This window comes from Vicugna pacos, chromosome 9 (genome assembly GCF_048564905.1).
Source record: "Vicugna pacos chromosome 9, VicPac4, whole genome shotgun sequence".
In the NCBI taxonomy this organism is placed as follows: Eukaryota; Metazoa; Chordata; class Mammalia; order Artiodactyla; family Camelidae; genus Vicugna; species Vicugna pacos.
In genome coordinates, this window is record NC_132995.1 from 77,390,390 (window position 1) to 77,404,831 (window position 14,442).

Genomic DNA, 14,442 nt, shown 5'->3' on the forward strand with positions numbered 1-14,442 from the left:
AAAGAGAAAAGGCAGCCTAGCATATTCAAGAGGAAGCACTTTCTGGAATTTCCTCTGGCTTCACCATTCAGAGCACTGCCATCTTGATGGGAAGACGCTAAGAACGGGCTCTTCCTCTCCTCAAAGAGCTGCTCCCTGGTCCACGCTCCCCGCAGCCTGCGGCCGCCCACCGCCTCCTCCTCTGAACCCGCAGTGCGACGTCATGGCTGAGAAGGGGCTCGGGCATCTCGTGGCTCTGCCACCTGCCAGCTGCGGGACCTTCAGGCAGGTGCTTAACACCCGCGTCCTTCCCTGTCCACATCAGGAAGACAGAAGACCAGCACTCACCTCGCAGGCTGCGGTGAGGAGTCACTGGATCCGCACGTGCCCTGCCCCGAGCACCGGGCCCTGGCACACGGTATGGCTCAGCACGTCTGCCTCTGATGATGACAATGACATGGGCTTACACAGGCTGCGGCGAAGTAGGGGCTGGGGGCCACTCAGGGCCTCTGAAAAGCCGAGTGTTCTCCTGGCAACGCACGGAATCAGCTAGAAAAAAGCCCTCCCACCCTGCGGGCCCACGGGACTCAGCGTGGCTGCTCTTCTCCGCGGCTACAGCAGCGGATCGGAAGGGACAGCCTCAAAGGACCAGAGTCAGGGCCGGAGAGAGGCGGAAACACAGACGGAGAAGCCTGGGTCTGGGGGAAGCTGACTGGGGCAGTCTGAGAATGGGTCGCAGCCAAGAGTCCACAATCACGGGATTTCAAACTTAGAAATAAAGTAACAAGCCCTTCAGGTTGCCTCTCTTGTTACTACGGAGAGCTCTCCACCATTTTCCCTTCAAGCCCCTCTGGCAGGGAGCCTCTTCTAGAGACTGCTCTGCCGCCGAGCTTCTGTAGCAGCCCTTCCAACACGCATGGGTGCCTACGGCGTTGAGTCGTTCTGGGGAATAACGTGTCTCAACGAGATTAAAACCTCTGGAGGCGGGCGAGTGTGTCTTGCAGTCTTGAGCCCCTCTTCCCGGCCCACCTCTGTCCCAGGGCCTAATACCCACCGTGGACGTGAGCGACCAGAAAGCACACCATGACGTGGGAGGCTCTGAGCAGCCGATGCTGCAGACACATGCTGCCGCACACAGTGCACGCACGCAGCTGGCACAGAGGGCGCAGAGCGACGCGAGGCGCTCCCCGACCTCCCTGAGGCTTCGGTGCGAAGCCGGAGTCCAAGGAGTGCAGAGCTGGCCGGTTACGCCTTCAGCAGCCCCAAGTGCTGAATGGATTTTAGTGCTCCTCCACATAAAAATAAAATAACACACCATGAAGAAAGACTAAGGAAGTCCAGCGAAAGTCTGTGTTCTTCCCCATGGTGACTGCTCTGATTTTTTTTAAGCAGTGTATACCAAAGTCTTCTTAAAACATTTTCTAGTGGTGCCTTTGCTTTGCAGGAGCCCCGAACACACATCTAGCCTGCCTGTCTGGTAATCTAGCCCTGCCTGTGCACCAAAGGGTTCCCTCCAGATACAGAGGCGGGCGTGAAGGAAGGGAGCCAGGCAGGCGGCGGGGAGAGGGAGGGAGGCGGGGGAGCCGCGGGGGGGCCGCGACGGGAGGGCTGGGAGACGGGGCCCAGATGGAGAGGGTGGGGCGCAGCAGCGAGAGCCAGGGAGCGCCTTCCGCTCCTGCCAGCTTCGGTCTAGACAGAACTTCAGAGTCTCCCTAAACCCAACCTGCTCCTTCACAGGAGAGGAGTTACAACCCACCGATGGCTCACTCAAGGCCAAAGCTGCTGGTCTGAGGCCAGAACTGGAATCTGGGTCTCAGGGCCGCCTGCTCGGAGCTCTTTCTACTCGGCACATCCCTGCTTTACGCTCCCTGGGCCGGGACACTCGGGCTCGGCAAATGGCTCAGAACTCAGGCAGCCCCGAGAAAGCCTTGCAGTCTCCCCCACCTCAGCACCACACGCTGAGAGGCAACAGAAGAGGCAGGAGAGATCAGGCTCCTGGCTGTCACGTGGCTTCTGATGACGCCATTTGGCCCCGATAGGATGCACTGGACTAGAAACGTCCGTCCCTCGGCCAGGAGGAAGTCTGGCTGGACCAGGCTCCGGCCTGATGGTCTGCGGCACGAGGAAAGCATACAGCACAAGGAAGCCGCACCCCTCACACTGCCGGCCCCCTGCTGCCTCCACTGGCGGCTGCAGAAGCATGGAGATCACCACTGGGGAGCAGCTTTGTGATTTCCTGATTCCTAAGAGAGCAGCACCGTGGAGGACGCGGCGAGGTGAGACACACCGTCTGACGGAGGCAGCTGCTTTAAGGACCCCCCGAGGGATGCGCTGTGGTCCTGCCGGCTGTGGAGCTGGGGCAGACACAGGAAATCCCTGGGCGGCTCAGCGGAAGCCCATTCTCAGTGCTCTGCGTGGTCTGGGGACCACCTCTGGGTTCAATTACCTGAAGTGTCAAACGTATACTGCAGCCGACCTGGACAAAGCACTCCTTTAACCATGGGGTTGTGATGATGCGTGTAAATCACTCAGACTCACTCCTGCTCCACATCCCACACACCCGCATGGAGTCAGGCAAGTGAAGAGGAAAACAGACGATCGTTTGAACCTGTGTGTCTTGCTTTCCGCCTTTGAACCCTCTCCCGTGCACCCCACCCAGTGACAAGTCACTTCTCCCCAGGGAAACGCGTGAGGACTGAACACAACCCCATCGGCGGCAGCAGCACAGCAGCCCTCCTCCGTGCGCTCACCTACGTCCTCCGCCCCCTCCGCCCCCTCCTTCTCTGGTTCTCCTTGCTAACCTCCCCTTTGTCTTCCATCAGCACCCGTGCGAAGCCTTTCCTGAAATCTCCGTGCCGACAGCTCTGACCCTTCCTTGATGCTCCCAGAGCATCCTAGACATTTCTGACCCACCACACCCTTCCACAACGACCTGGTTTTGAGCGTATCTCCTTCACTAAGCTGGAAGGTTCTCCGGGGCAGGAATCGAAACTTGCTCACGCTGGTTTCCCCAGGGACCCGTGCAGCGCTTGGCACACAGCAGGAGCGCAGCCTGACAAGTTGTCAGGCGTGATCACATGCATTAGAGGGACACTTAGGCTGGAACCGTTAGCCTCATTCTACAAAGAGATCAAGGCTCAGAGAGGTCTCAAGGTTCCCCAAGGCCACCAGTTTTGATGCTTTCTGGCTCCCAGGCCAGATTATCACGGGACCACATTACGATCAGTTTAACTGTTCAAGTCAAAGCACTGATGCTCCGATGCAGGCACACATGCAATGACCCGCACAACTGAAGAAAAGATGCACAGAAGCTTGGAAATACGGGTGAAATCACTGTTCGGAAAGCTGGAGCGCTGGCCAGGGGTGGAGACGGAGTTACCACGAACTCCTCTCTCAAGGGCCTTTCCGTCCTGCAGAAATGAGGACTGAGGGCACGACTGAGATACAGATAAGCGTTCTGCTGGCTGAAAGGTCATGAGACAGACTGTCTGGGGTTAAGCTGTCAGCACTGCCTTGGACGTCTTGGAGGAGCTGCACAGGGGGCAGTGGCAGCTGTTGTGAGACCTGAAGCAACTCGAACGTGGCTGATTCACCACTGGGCGCAGAGAAGCGACAACAGGCAGGAACTGGGGGCAGCTGGCAGGACGGGGCTGGTTTGGGGCTTTGACCCTTTGTGACCCTCTGGGAACACCCCACCGAGGAAGGCAGCTTCCGGCACAGCTGCCGCTAACGCTAACGGGGGTCAGGTGCCGGGCCCACCCCGGAGGTGCTGACTTAGCTGCCCTGGGGCGTGGTCCTCAGATCTGCATCTGAAGTGTTCAGAACTTCCTCTGTGATTCTGGTGTGCGGCCAACACTGTGACAAGCACAAACGAGCAAATCCTGGGCCCTTCCACTCCTGTGTAGCCACCGAAGTTTAAAACACTGAGGTGGGAAGCTGCTCAGTGCCCCAGGGGTATTGAAACCACGTGTAACAGGCTTAAAACCAGCTTTTCTGGAGATAGAAGCGGGACCTTCCTCTTCCTGTATTCTCGCCTGAAAGATGCCCCGGCCTCTTCTACTCGAGCAGCTCCAACGACAGGAAACCTGCTGCCTTACGGGCGCTTTGGAACTGTATGCTTAGAGCAGGCGAGTGTTACTTTATAAAATTACGTCTCAGCAAAGCCATCGTGAGTGTGCTTTCATGGCACCGCGTTTTATTTGGGGAAGGAACAGTGTTTCTCACAGGGAAGTGCTTTTGGACTAAGCTGTGCAATTAGCCTCGCTACGTCATAACGCGGGTTCTGGCTTTGCTACGGGCCACTCAGCCTGAAGGCTAAGGCCTCTTCCACTGGCTTTGCATGCGGGGACAACAGGGCTGGGTCCACTTACTAGCTAAGCACCGCAGCAAATGCTCCCTCTCTCAGCTTCACTTCCTGATCCACAGGGAGCGGGCGTGTTTCCTCTGCGGGGCTGCTAGGACTGGATCACTGTAAGATGCTCAGGGAAGAACCCTTCCTTCCCTTCCCCATAAAAGTGGCGTGCCGGTCTTCCCCCAGGTTCTCCTTCCTCAGGCTGAACACCCACGAGGCTCAGCAACGCACAGGCACTCGGTGATTCCTCACGGGCACGTGGCTTCCCTCCTCACCACTCCAGTTCTCCTCTCGGCACTCGGTAGATCTGACAGCATCCGCGGTGGCCTCTCTTCCAGAGCACCAGCGGAGTCCGGCACAGTGAACGTGGTATACCAGCAACTGCTCACCGGCTCCTGTTAAATGTTCTCCGAGCCCAGTATCAGTTCCCTCTCGGTATCAGTTGCCTGTGGGCACCACACCACCTACAGAGGTCCAGCCGCATTTCAGAGGCAGGGAGTCATCACGCGTCAGCGCCGCAGGGGGAAGCGTGAGAGCTGCTGGGGCTCCTTCCGTCACCTGCTGCGCAGGAGGGCCTCCGTGCTGCTCCTCTGCCCTACGCCCCCAGGGCCGGGCACACGCCGCGCCGCGCCTTACCCCATCTCTGACCTCGGCACGTCTGCCCAGCCCTTTTTTATCTACGATTTTGACTTGGCAGCGTAGAACTGCAGAAATCAGAGACCTGGCAAAGGCAGACAGTGTCAAGGCACGGCGCGCTCTCTCAGGGCAAGCCGCGTGATCGCGGGCACGGCATTAACGCTCTGAGTATCAGCGTCCTCCTCTGAAAATGGGAACACAGCACCTTCCTGCCAGGGTTACGACGAAAATCAAAGGTTACCTCAGACGCACAAGCCGACGCCCAGTGCGTGCTCGCTGTCCCGAAGGCAGAAGTTACAAGCGCCGCTGTCACCGCTGCGGGTGGCAGGTTCCCCCTCAGGCCGGCCTCTGTCCTGGACGCTGATCTGCTCCACGAGGAGCCTGGCCTACCTGCCCCGTTCCTGCCACCTCCGTCCTCCAGGAAAGCTAAAACCCTGCCCTGAGGCCGGGGCTTCCCCCGCCCGGCCCTTCCTCACTGCCTCCCTCCCTCCGAGCCCCGGGCTGTGGGCTTCCCGTCAGCACCTGCCCGAAGCGAGCTGCCATTCAGACCTGGGTTCTAGGTCCTGCTTGGCCACCCGCCACGTGACCTTGGGCCAGCCACACGGACCTTTCGGATCTCTGTTCCCCTTCTAATGACGGCCTCAGACAACATGACCTAAAATTACACAGATCAGCCCTGTTCACGTCAAACTAAACTAAAAGAAACTAAAGACAAGCTGGAGAAAGAACAGGTGCGTCTTCATGTGAACTCTTCACATCAACACAGATGCTACTCAGAAGATATGTGTGCTGTACAGAAAAAAGTGTCTGCGAATACACACGTTTACATGGTTTCAGAGCTCGCCCAGGCTCAAGTTGCCTTTGAAATTTAAGCAGATATCTGAGACAAAATTACCTAGCTGTGAACTTTTCTAAGCTGTTTGCTTGTTTGAGAAAACATACCAAGTCTGTCAAGTGTGTAAATGCAGAGAGATTCAGAACTCCTGTCAAGTAAGAAAAACAAACAAATGTGAACGCCTTCTAACAAAGCTCTCGCTTTCCACTGCGCGCCCCTGAAAAGGCTCGGGAAACAGCTTCCGTCGCCTCATTTACGCCAAGTCCGCAGTCATCAGGTCTTCAGTTTACAAACCAAGTGCACGCTTCAAGGCAGTGTTCCATACTCGCTATTAACGCACCCAAAACAATACCCATTACAGTACAGATGACTTTCTACTTAGGACGCATCACCGCATCCAGCCTGGGGAGAGGCGCACGCTGGGAACATCAGGAGCTCTTACCAACCCTCGAGCATCCAGAACTTCCAATATTTTGTTTCGTTTTCAGATGAGACTTTGTTCCTGGGGAAATGCGCTAGTTCTCTTCCTGCAATTCTGTTCTAACTTTTTTTCTAGTATCTGAGAAACAATGTCAAATTTTAAGTATAAAATTAGACAATTTCTAGAAAAAAAAGCAACAAGTATCTCGGTCAAGTAACTGGAAGTTACAACCATGTTCCAGCTGACTGGCCACCCTTCTGGTCTTTGAACATGTTAAACTCACATGCCTCAGGCCCTTTGCACTTGCTCTTCCCTCTGCAGGACTATTCCTCCCCTGATCTTCTCATAGCTCCTTTGTCGTATCATTCAGACCCTAGCTCCACTATCAGCTCTTCACTGAGGCCTCTCCTGATTAGTCACCACCCTACTTTGCATCTTCATAGCTTCTAAAATTATTTGAAACATGCTCTCATTTACATTTTTGTTTGCCTATAAGCCAGGAACTCATGTATTTTGTTCACACTATACACTTGGAACAGTGTCTGTCATACAGTAGATGTTCCATAAGAATAAGATTAATGAATGAATGTGTGAGAGAAAAAATTACACAGATGTCAGTGAAATGCCACAAAGAACATGTAATTTTAAATCAGCTATGTCTCGTCAAATCTTACTGTTCTGCGCCGTGGTAAAGAATACCAGAGACAGTCCACCTTATTTTCAGAAAAGGCTTCCACTGCATCTGGAGAGTGCTGAACAGCGTCAGGAGCCTTCCTGGTGTACTTGGTCCTGGCTTATCTCACACTGTCATCAATCACTTGGAGGGAGAAAGAAAATGTATAGCTTGCACTAAGCTGAAAAGATAGCGAACGGGCTAGAGAACAGAATTAGGTCCTGGAAAGATCTCCGTTGTTGAAAAGGCAGGCTAAACAAACAAGATGGTATTTAATAGGGATCAGTCTAAAGCCTTGAACTTAACTGAAAAATTCAAGAGTAGAGAGATGGCGTTCGGGACACCTAGCTTAAGAGCTACAGCACCTGTGAAAAAGCCCAGTTTTGATCTTTGGCTGTGAGCTTTATGTAGGGCAGGAACATGGCCTGGCTATCGAAGAGCCACGATCAGCCAGTGAAACAGAACAACGTGGCATGATCAGGAGGGACGAACCAGGGTTACAGAGACTCTAAGACCAAATTATTTCGTTCACATTTCTGAGCACTTATGGCGTGACTGGCATCGCACACAGAAGTGGAGATGCAGGGGTAAGAGCCCACAGGTCTAGTGCGGGAGAGAGAAAACCCAGAATGACCACAGAGGGCGGGAAGGACGATGGCAGAAGGGCAGACTGTAAGTTACAGGAACACGGAGTTACCCAGTCCACACAGGCTGCAGACGGTTCCGCAGAGAAGAAAACTCTTGGGGACAAAGTACCTAATTCAGTGGCTGTTGTGAAAGCAAGTGAAACCCAGAGCTCAGCGCAGCGCCAGGCACGCGGCACGTCGCAGCAACAACGCTGGGCACTGCTGCTGCCATCGCCTGGTAACTGCTGCGGGCCAGAATCGCTGACGGACCTACAACTGGCGGGCAAGAGTATGACGAGAAACGGGGTATCTGCGTGGTCTCAAAGTACCACTGAGACGCCTGTTACAGAAGGAAAAGTAGCAACTTTACAGTAGGGAAACCTGGCAGACACCCCCCTGACCAAGCGGTCGAAGTTCACAGCTCCAGTGATGAGACAATCGACACCACATGCCCTGTGCCCTGACGGACTGGGAAGGGCACACCCCTTCTGTGACACGCCTGCCAAAAATACACAACCCTGCTCTAAACATGAGAAAACAGTCAAAACTCCCATCCAAGGACAGCGTGTAAAACAACCGGTCGATACGCTTTAAGTGTCATGAAAGACAAAAAGAAAAACGGAGGCGCTATCACAGAACGGGGGTGACGGAGTGCCAGGTGTGATCTGGGGCTGGATCCAAAACAAAAAAAGGACATTCACAGAACAACTGGTGTATCAGTAATTACCTTAAATGTAAATGGATTAAACACTCCACCCAAAAGACACAGACTGGCTGAATGGATACAAAAACAAGTAAATATGCTGTCTGCAAGAGACCCACCCCAGAGCTGAAGACCCACGCAGGCTCAACGTGAGGGGACGGGAAAAATATTCCACGCAAACGGAAAGCAAAAGAAAGCTGGAGCAGCAGTTCTTAAATCAGACAAAACTGACGTTCAAATAAAGACTGTTACAAAAGACAAAGAAGGACACTACGTAGCGCTCAAGGGATCAATCCAAGAAAAGCTGGCAACATTCAAACAAGGTCTGCAGCTTAATCGTACTGTGAGTGTTAATTTCCCGGTTTCTGTCATTGTGCTATGTTAGGTAAGACACTTGACATTGGGGGAAGCTGGGCACAGAGTATTTGAGAACTTTCTGAGTCTATTTTTGTGACTTTTCCTTGGAAGTCTAAAAGTATTTCAAAATAAAATGTTAAGAGAAAGTGGATGTACCTGAGCCAGGAGCCAGAGACTCTGCCAGGAGACAAAAAGGAATGAGGAGGGACCTGAATCCTGAATCCTGGGACTCCCAGGCCAAACGACGTCAGGAAGATGGAAGGGAGGACAGAGCACATACAGAGCCTGGGGCTAGAAATACCAAAAAGCCGGCCCTGAGCAGAGAATGTGGTGAGAGCCGCTCTGCGTTAAATGGAACATGGGGAGAGCTGGACCTGTTCTGGGTGACTCAGCTCCTACGTGAACTTCAGCCGGCAGAGCTCGGTGGCAGGGAGGCCCGCGGGCTCCTGGGGTGTGGTGTGCAAGGACCCCTGCGATGCTTCTGAGGTCCTGGTACCTTCTTCCCCCTTCAGCCTTTTACTCTGGAACGGTTTCAGATTCACAGGAAAGCCGTGAGGCTGCTGCCGAGGGTCAGAGCAGCCCTCACGCCTGGCTTTCCCGGTTATTAACGCCTGGCCTTGGCGTCACATTTGCCACAATTAACGAGCCAACGTCAGTCCATTGTCATTCATTAAAGTTTATGCTTTTTGCAGGTTTTCCTGCCATTTGCGTCTCGTCCTCCTCCTGTCCCAGGACCTCGCAGTACGTTCAGCAGTTCTGGCTCCTCAGGCTCCTCTGGGCTGCGACCGCGGCTCAGACCTTCCCTGTGTTTTGATGACCCTGACAGTGGGAGGAGTGCTGGTCAGGTACGTACAGCGCGTCCCTCAGCTGAGATTTGTCTCATGCTTTTCTCATGATTAGTCTGAATTACGGGTTTGGGGGAGGAAGACCCCAGAGGTAAAGTGCTCTTTTCGTTACGTCGTATCGCGGAGAAGTACTGCCACGGCTTGTCCCTGTGTTGGCGTGGACCGTGACCAGATGGCCGAGGTGGTCACTGTGAGCTCTGCCTGCTTTTCGTGCTGCTCTCCTTGGAGGGCAGTCACTGTGCAAATCCCACACCTGGGATTACACTCCACCTCCTCAAGGGCAGAGGGTCTGGTTAAACCATTTGCGATCTTCCTGCACAGATGTGTTTATGCTCCCTGCTTCTTTATTCAGTCACTTCCTTACATCAGGATGGATTCATGAGTATTTATCTTATACTTTGGGTCATAACTCATTACTACTTTATTTTGCTGCTCAGATTGTTTCATCTTTGGCCATTGGACCTATTTCAATTAACTCCTGTGCACCTTTGACGAAACCCCACCATTGTGGGCTTCGTGAGCACTTCTTCACTTCCCAGGGCACCCAGGGGCTCTGGGTTCTGCCGATTCCCTGCCCCAGCCCCGGAGCCTGCCGTTCTGCAGAGGGCCCGGTTCCTTTCGCTAGAAAAGGCACGAGAAGCCACAGTCCGGGTGCAAGGCGTGCTCTTGCTCTGGGGAGTCGCTGCCGCCAGGCCCTCAGCTGACAGAGCAAAGAACACGTTGCTACAGTAACGCATCCTGCACACTTGTCAACACATACTCCGTACAGCTTTATCTGTAGTTTAGCTTAATGCTGTGTTACACGAATCCACACTGATGGCTCCAACTGTAACCCATTTCCGCGTGGACCACACGGATCACTCCTCTCACTTACCTGTCACCTCCCACTCCTGGCCCCACCGCCCACTCTCCAGTTACTTCATTTTTCTAGTCTAGTATATATACAGTAGCTCCAGATTCACTAACCTGAACCCTCACCCTCATGGGAAGTGACTTTTCAAACAGGCTTGATGAAGCACTTGTGTGCAGCTCCTTCGCTTTAGTCTTGCCGGCCCCACTCTCTCCTGAGTGATGCAGGTCAGCATCCTTCTCACCCGCGCCCTTCAGTGGGTTTATTTCATACTTTGTAACACAGATTCTTCAGTCACAGTCTGAATTCCATCCTGAGATCCTCCAAACCCCTAAATGCCACGTGTCCCTTGGGCCTCATCCTTCTGTCTCCTCCGGAAGCATCAGACCATCAACTCAGGCTACGGTCAGTCCACTCATCCCTAAGAATTCTTTCCCTCGTCAACTTGTGGCTCCTAATCTGTCCTTAGCCAAAAAACAAACAAACAAACAAACAAACAAAAAACCACCAAACAGATGCGTTCTGCTAGCATTATAAATAAAACAAGAATAAGCAGGTAGTGCACGAGGGCCTGAGATGTTCCTCTACGCCAGCCTACGGGGGGTCCTGGCAGCCCCTGCTCAGGGCTCTCTGTCCTGTCCCACTTTTTAAGTCAATGATGATGTTGCAGAAGAAGTTTGGATTGCATTAAGCCTAAGAGGATAGCGAACGGTACAGAAAAAGAATTGGGAGTAAAAACACATAGCAGTCTGGAAGTTGGGCCAAAAGAGGTTAGATTCAGCAGGCATCAAGTTAAATAATTTAGTTCAAACAGTTCGAGAGCACAGATCGGGTAAGGAAACCGGCTTGCCAACTGCACCTGTGAGAAAGACATCGACGTTTCTGTAGACTGAGGGCTCAGCATGAAGCAAAGATGAGACGTGGCCACCGAACAAACGTCACCAGGAGGGCAGTGACCGGGACGGGGAGGAGACGGTCCCCCTCATCCCAGCGCTCTTCAGATCACGCCTGCCGCACCGCGTCCCGCCAACACAACTGCTAGATGAACCAGCGTCGTGAAGGGCCTGGGGACACTAACTCGCCAGGCATTCAGTGAGTATTGTGACCTATTCAAGGTGTTACAAAATGTGCTAGTATCCAGGGGTGGTAGTGGTGAAAATAACAACAGAGAAAATAACCAACTTACCGTGTCCCACGTGTTGCTTGGAGCACTTTCTATACGTTAATTAATTTAACCAGGTGACTTACTTTGCTTCTTGGTAAGTTGCCCAGGTATCTGAGGCTCCCGCGTTTCTGCCCACAAGGGAACAGTCACTATACTCAACAGGCTCATTTAATCAACTATTCTACAGTTTATGCCACGTGCTTTTCCCCGTTTTTCTTCTCTCAAAATGTTTAAGTAATTAAACACCAAACTGGCACACGCCTGTCATTACCTGGCGTAACTTTTTAAAAGTGACTTTTTGATTATAAAGTTAGTAACACTCCACAAAGAGGAACCGGAGAATACAGACAGAGAGGGAAGAGGAAGAAACGAAACAAAGCAGGTAATCTCCCGACCGCTGCATCACCTGCGGTGTTTCGCCTCCACTTTCTGCTATGAATACACGTGTGGGTTTCGTTTTACACTGAAGCTATTGTAACTGCATACGCACATTTGTACTCGACCTGGTTAACCTGACGAGCGTTTTCCCCTTTTACTAAATGAGCTGCGTTGCTGTCGGTTTGTGGGCTGTGAACATGCCGTATGTTTCAAGACAACACCAGGGAAGATGTTTCCTCCTCCGCCCGTTTTGAATCACTTGTTACCAGCCGATCGCTGTAAGGATTCTATAAAGACGCTGTCTCTGTAAGTGAACGCAGCCTTTTAATCGTCGCCATGATTTAAGGAGCACTTACCTTACTGAACAAGGAGAAGTTTTACTGGGTGAGCTAGCCCAGCGCTACCAGAGCCCCCCGCCCCACGTCGTGCACCTTTAAGAAGAAACTCAGACCAAAAAGGAAACCCTGACTCTGAGGGCCGCGCCCTCGGCAGCTACAAAGGCCGGCGGCCCAGGCCTCTGGAGTAAGGGCTGTGTCTCCCACTCTTCGGAGAAGGAACGAATTGGCAAGAAGAGAGGATCCTGGGATATCTGAGATGCTCCCACCTGCCGGCGGTGAGGCACCAGGCTCCAGAAGGTGGGAGAGAACGCGAAAGATGAACGAAATTCACTGGGGGGAGAGCGACACAGAACAGAGCTCCCCACTAATGTCCCTCTCAGCTTGCCCTCCGAGGCAGAGGGACGGAGGGAAGGACGAAGTCAGCGAGGCCACACAGCCCAACAATCAGCGTGATTTCAGCCGTGAGGACCAAGCAACACCGCATCTGCCCACGTGTCCAAGAAGCCCCTGGCGACGCCTGAAGGAGGGGACTCCTGCCAGTTCCGCCTCCACAGCCTGTGGTCCGAAGCCTTGGTCTGAGGAGCTGCGGTCCCCAGCAGAGACAGACGGTGCCCTGCCCTCACGCCTAAGCAGGATGCATTTACTCCACAGAGAGACGGTGAATCCAGCAACAGCAAAAGGAGGATTCTCTGAGGGGTCTAGAAAAACGCTTCCTAGCGCACGTCAGCTGGAAACTCTTTGCCTCCTGCCCTTCCAAATCCCCTTCCTCTGCAGTCTGACGCCCTGGTACCCCCCCTGCCGGGCGGCAGTGACCCCCAGGAAGGGGATGCATCCCAGCACTGTCAGAAGAGTGACCATCATGATTATAAATCAATAAAAAATGTTAAAAAAAAAAAAGAAGAGTGACCATCAAGGCAGAGACGAGACGGGAGGCGGAGAGATGTGTGCCAAGAAGGGAAGTTCCTCCTCATGTGTTAGATGAAAGGTGTGTTTCTGGGCCCTCATGTTTCTTTCATGACCACCGACACACACACACGTACACGCGCACCTTAGAGCATAAACAACGCTGTGTGGAGACCAGCACGCGCAAGGTCGCAGAGGCGACGCTGAGCCCGCCGGATGCCTCAGGTCAAGATGCCTGGTGTGACTGCAGCAAACAACTCGTACTGCGCGTCACACAAAATAAAGGCAAAGGTTAAGGGTTGGCTAGATTTCCGAGGACAACGCTGGATTCCAGAGTTTGGTTTTACTCAGGAGGCAACAGAGAGCAGTACAAATTCACAGGAACATGAAACTGGCCTTTAGAAGGCAGTCACACCACGCGCGCGTGACCTCCTGGGCCTGGGGAGGGCGACACGGAGCGGGCGGTAGGCGGAGGGGAGGTTGGGGGTCAAGGACTGGCCGGGAGGGGGGGCCGTGCCTCAGCTGGGAGGGGCCGAGCGCGGTGAGCATGGCATCAGGAGACGGAGGCAGAGAGCGCAAGCCTCACGGCCCACGAGGAGACCGGGAGTCGGGGTACAGCTCGGCGGTAGAGCGTGTGCTCGGCGTGCACGAGGGCCTGGGTTCAATCCCCAGGGCCTCCATCAAGGGGGGGAAATTTTAAAAATAAATAAATAAACAAACAAAAAAAGGAGACCCTTGGTGGGAACTGTGACGGCCTGACACAGGGAACGCAGGGAAGGGAAGCTCGGCGACGCCAGGATCCGACAGCACAGGCCTCAGTGAGGGAGCGGCGCCAGCGATTGTGAGCCGCCAGGCCTTGCTGGTTCAGGCCGTGTCTGCGGGTCGTGAGCCCAGTTTCTCCCGTTACCATGCCAGCTCTGAGAGGGACTGTCTGGGGCGCTCCAGGACTCGCTGACGGTCACCCAGATGAAAGGGCTGGGATTTGAACCCATGTCTGTCCAACCCCGCACTGTTGCCTCCCCGGTGTCAAGGCCTGAGCAACAGAGCAGCCGCTCGTCACCACAAACTCTTACCTAAGCCAACACCGTCCCCTGGACACCTGTACCCACGCCGCTCTCCGCAGTCTGCAGCAGAGCATCGCGCCTGCGACTTCCGAGACGTGGATGTGAAGACTGACAGCACCTGGGGCTCTGGGAGCTGAGCAGATGGCAGGGCTTATTTTTACTGTCCCGTGGGCGTTTTCCTTCAGTGACTAACGTCAGGAAGCAGGAAGGGCTCCACACAGAGCCCCTCGCCCCAGCACGCCCCGAAGACGAGCTCGCGAGGCTCACGGTGAGGTCAGCCTCCTCTCCACCAAAACACACAGGGCGAGCTGCGTCTGT

The 14,442-nt window shown here is 53.9% G+C and overlaps 1 protein-coding gene across 7 annotated transcripts in view; it reads right to left on the bottom strand.

Moving 5' to 3' along the window:
• The window catches only part of LRRC8D (leucine rich repeat containing 8 VRAC subunit D), a 92,795-nt gene that overhangs the window by 24,333 nt on the left and 54,020 nt on the right, over positions 1–14,442 (bottom strand). The gene's annotated exons all lie outside the window — the stretch shown is intronic.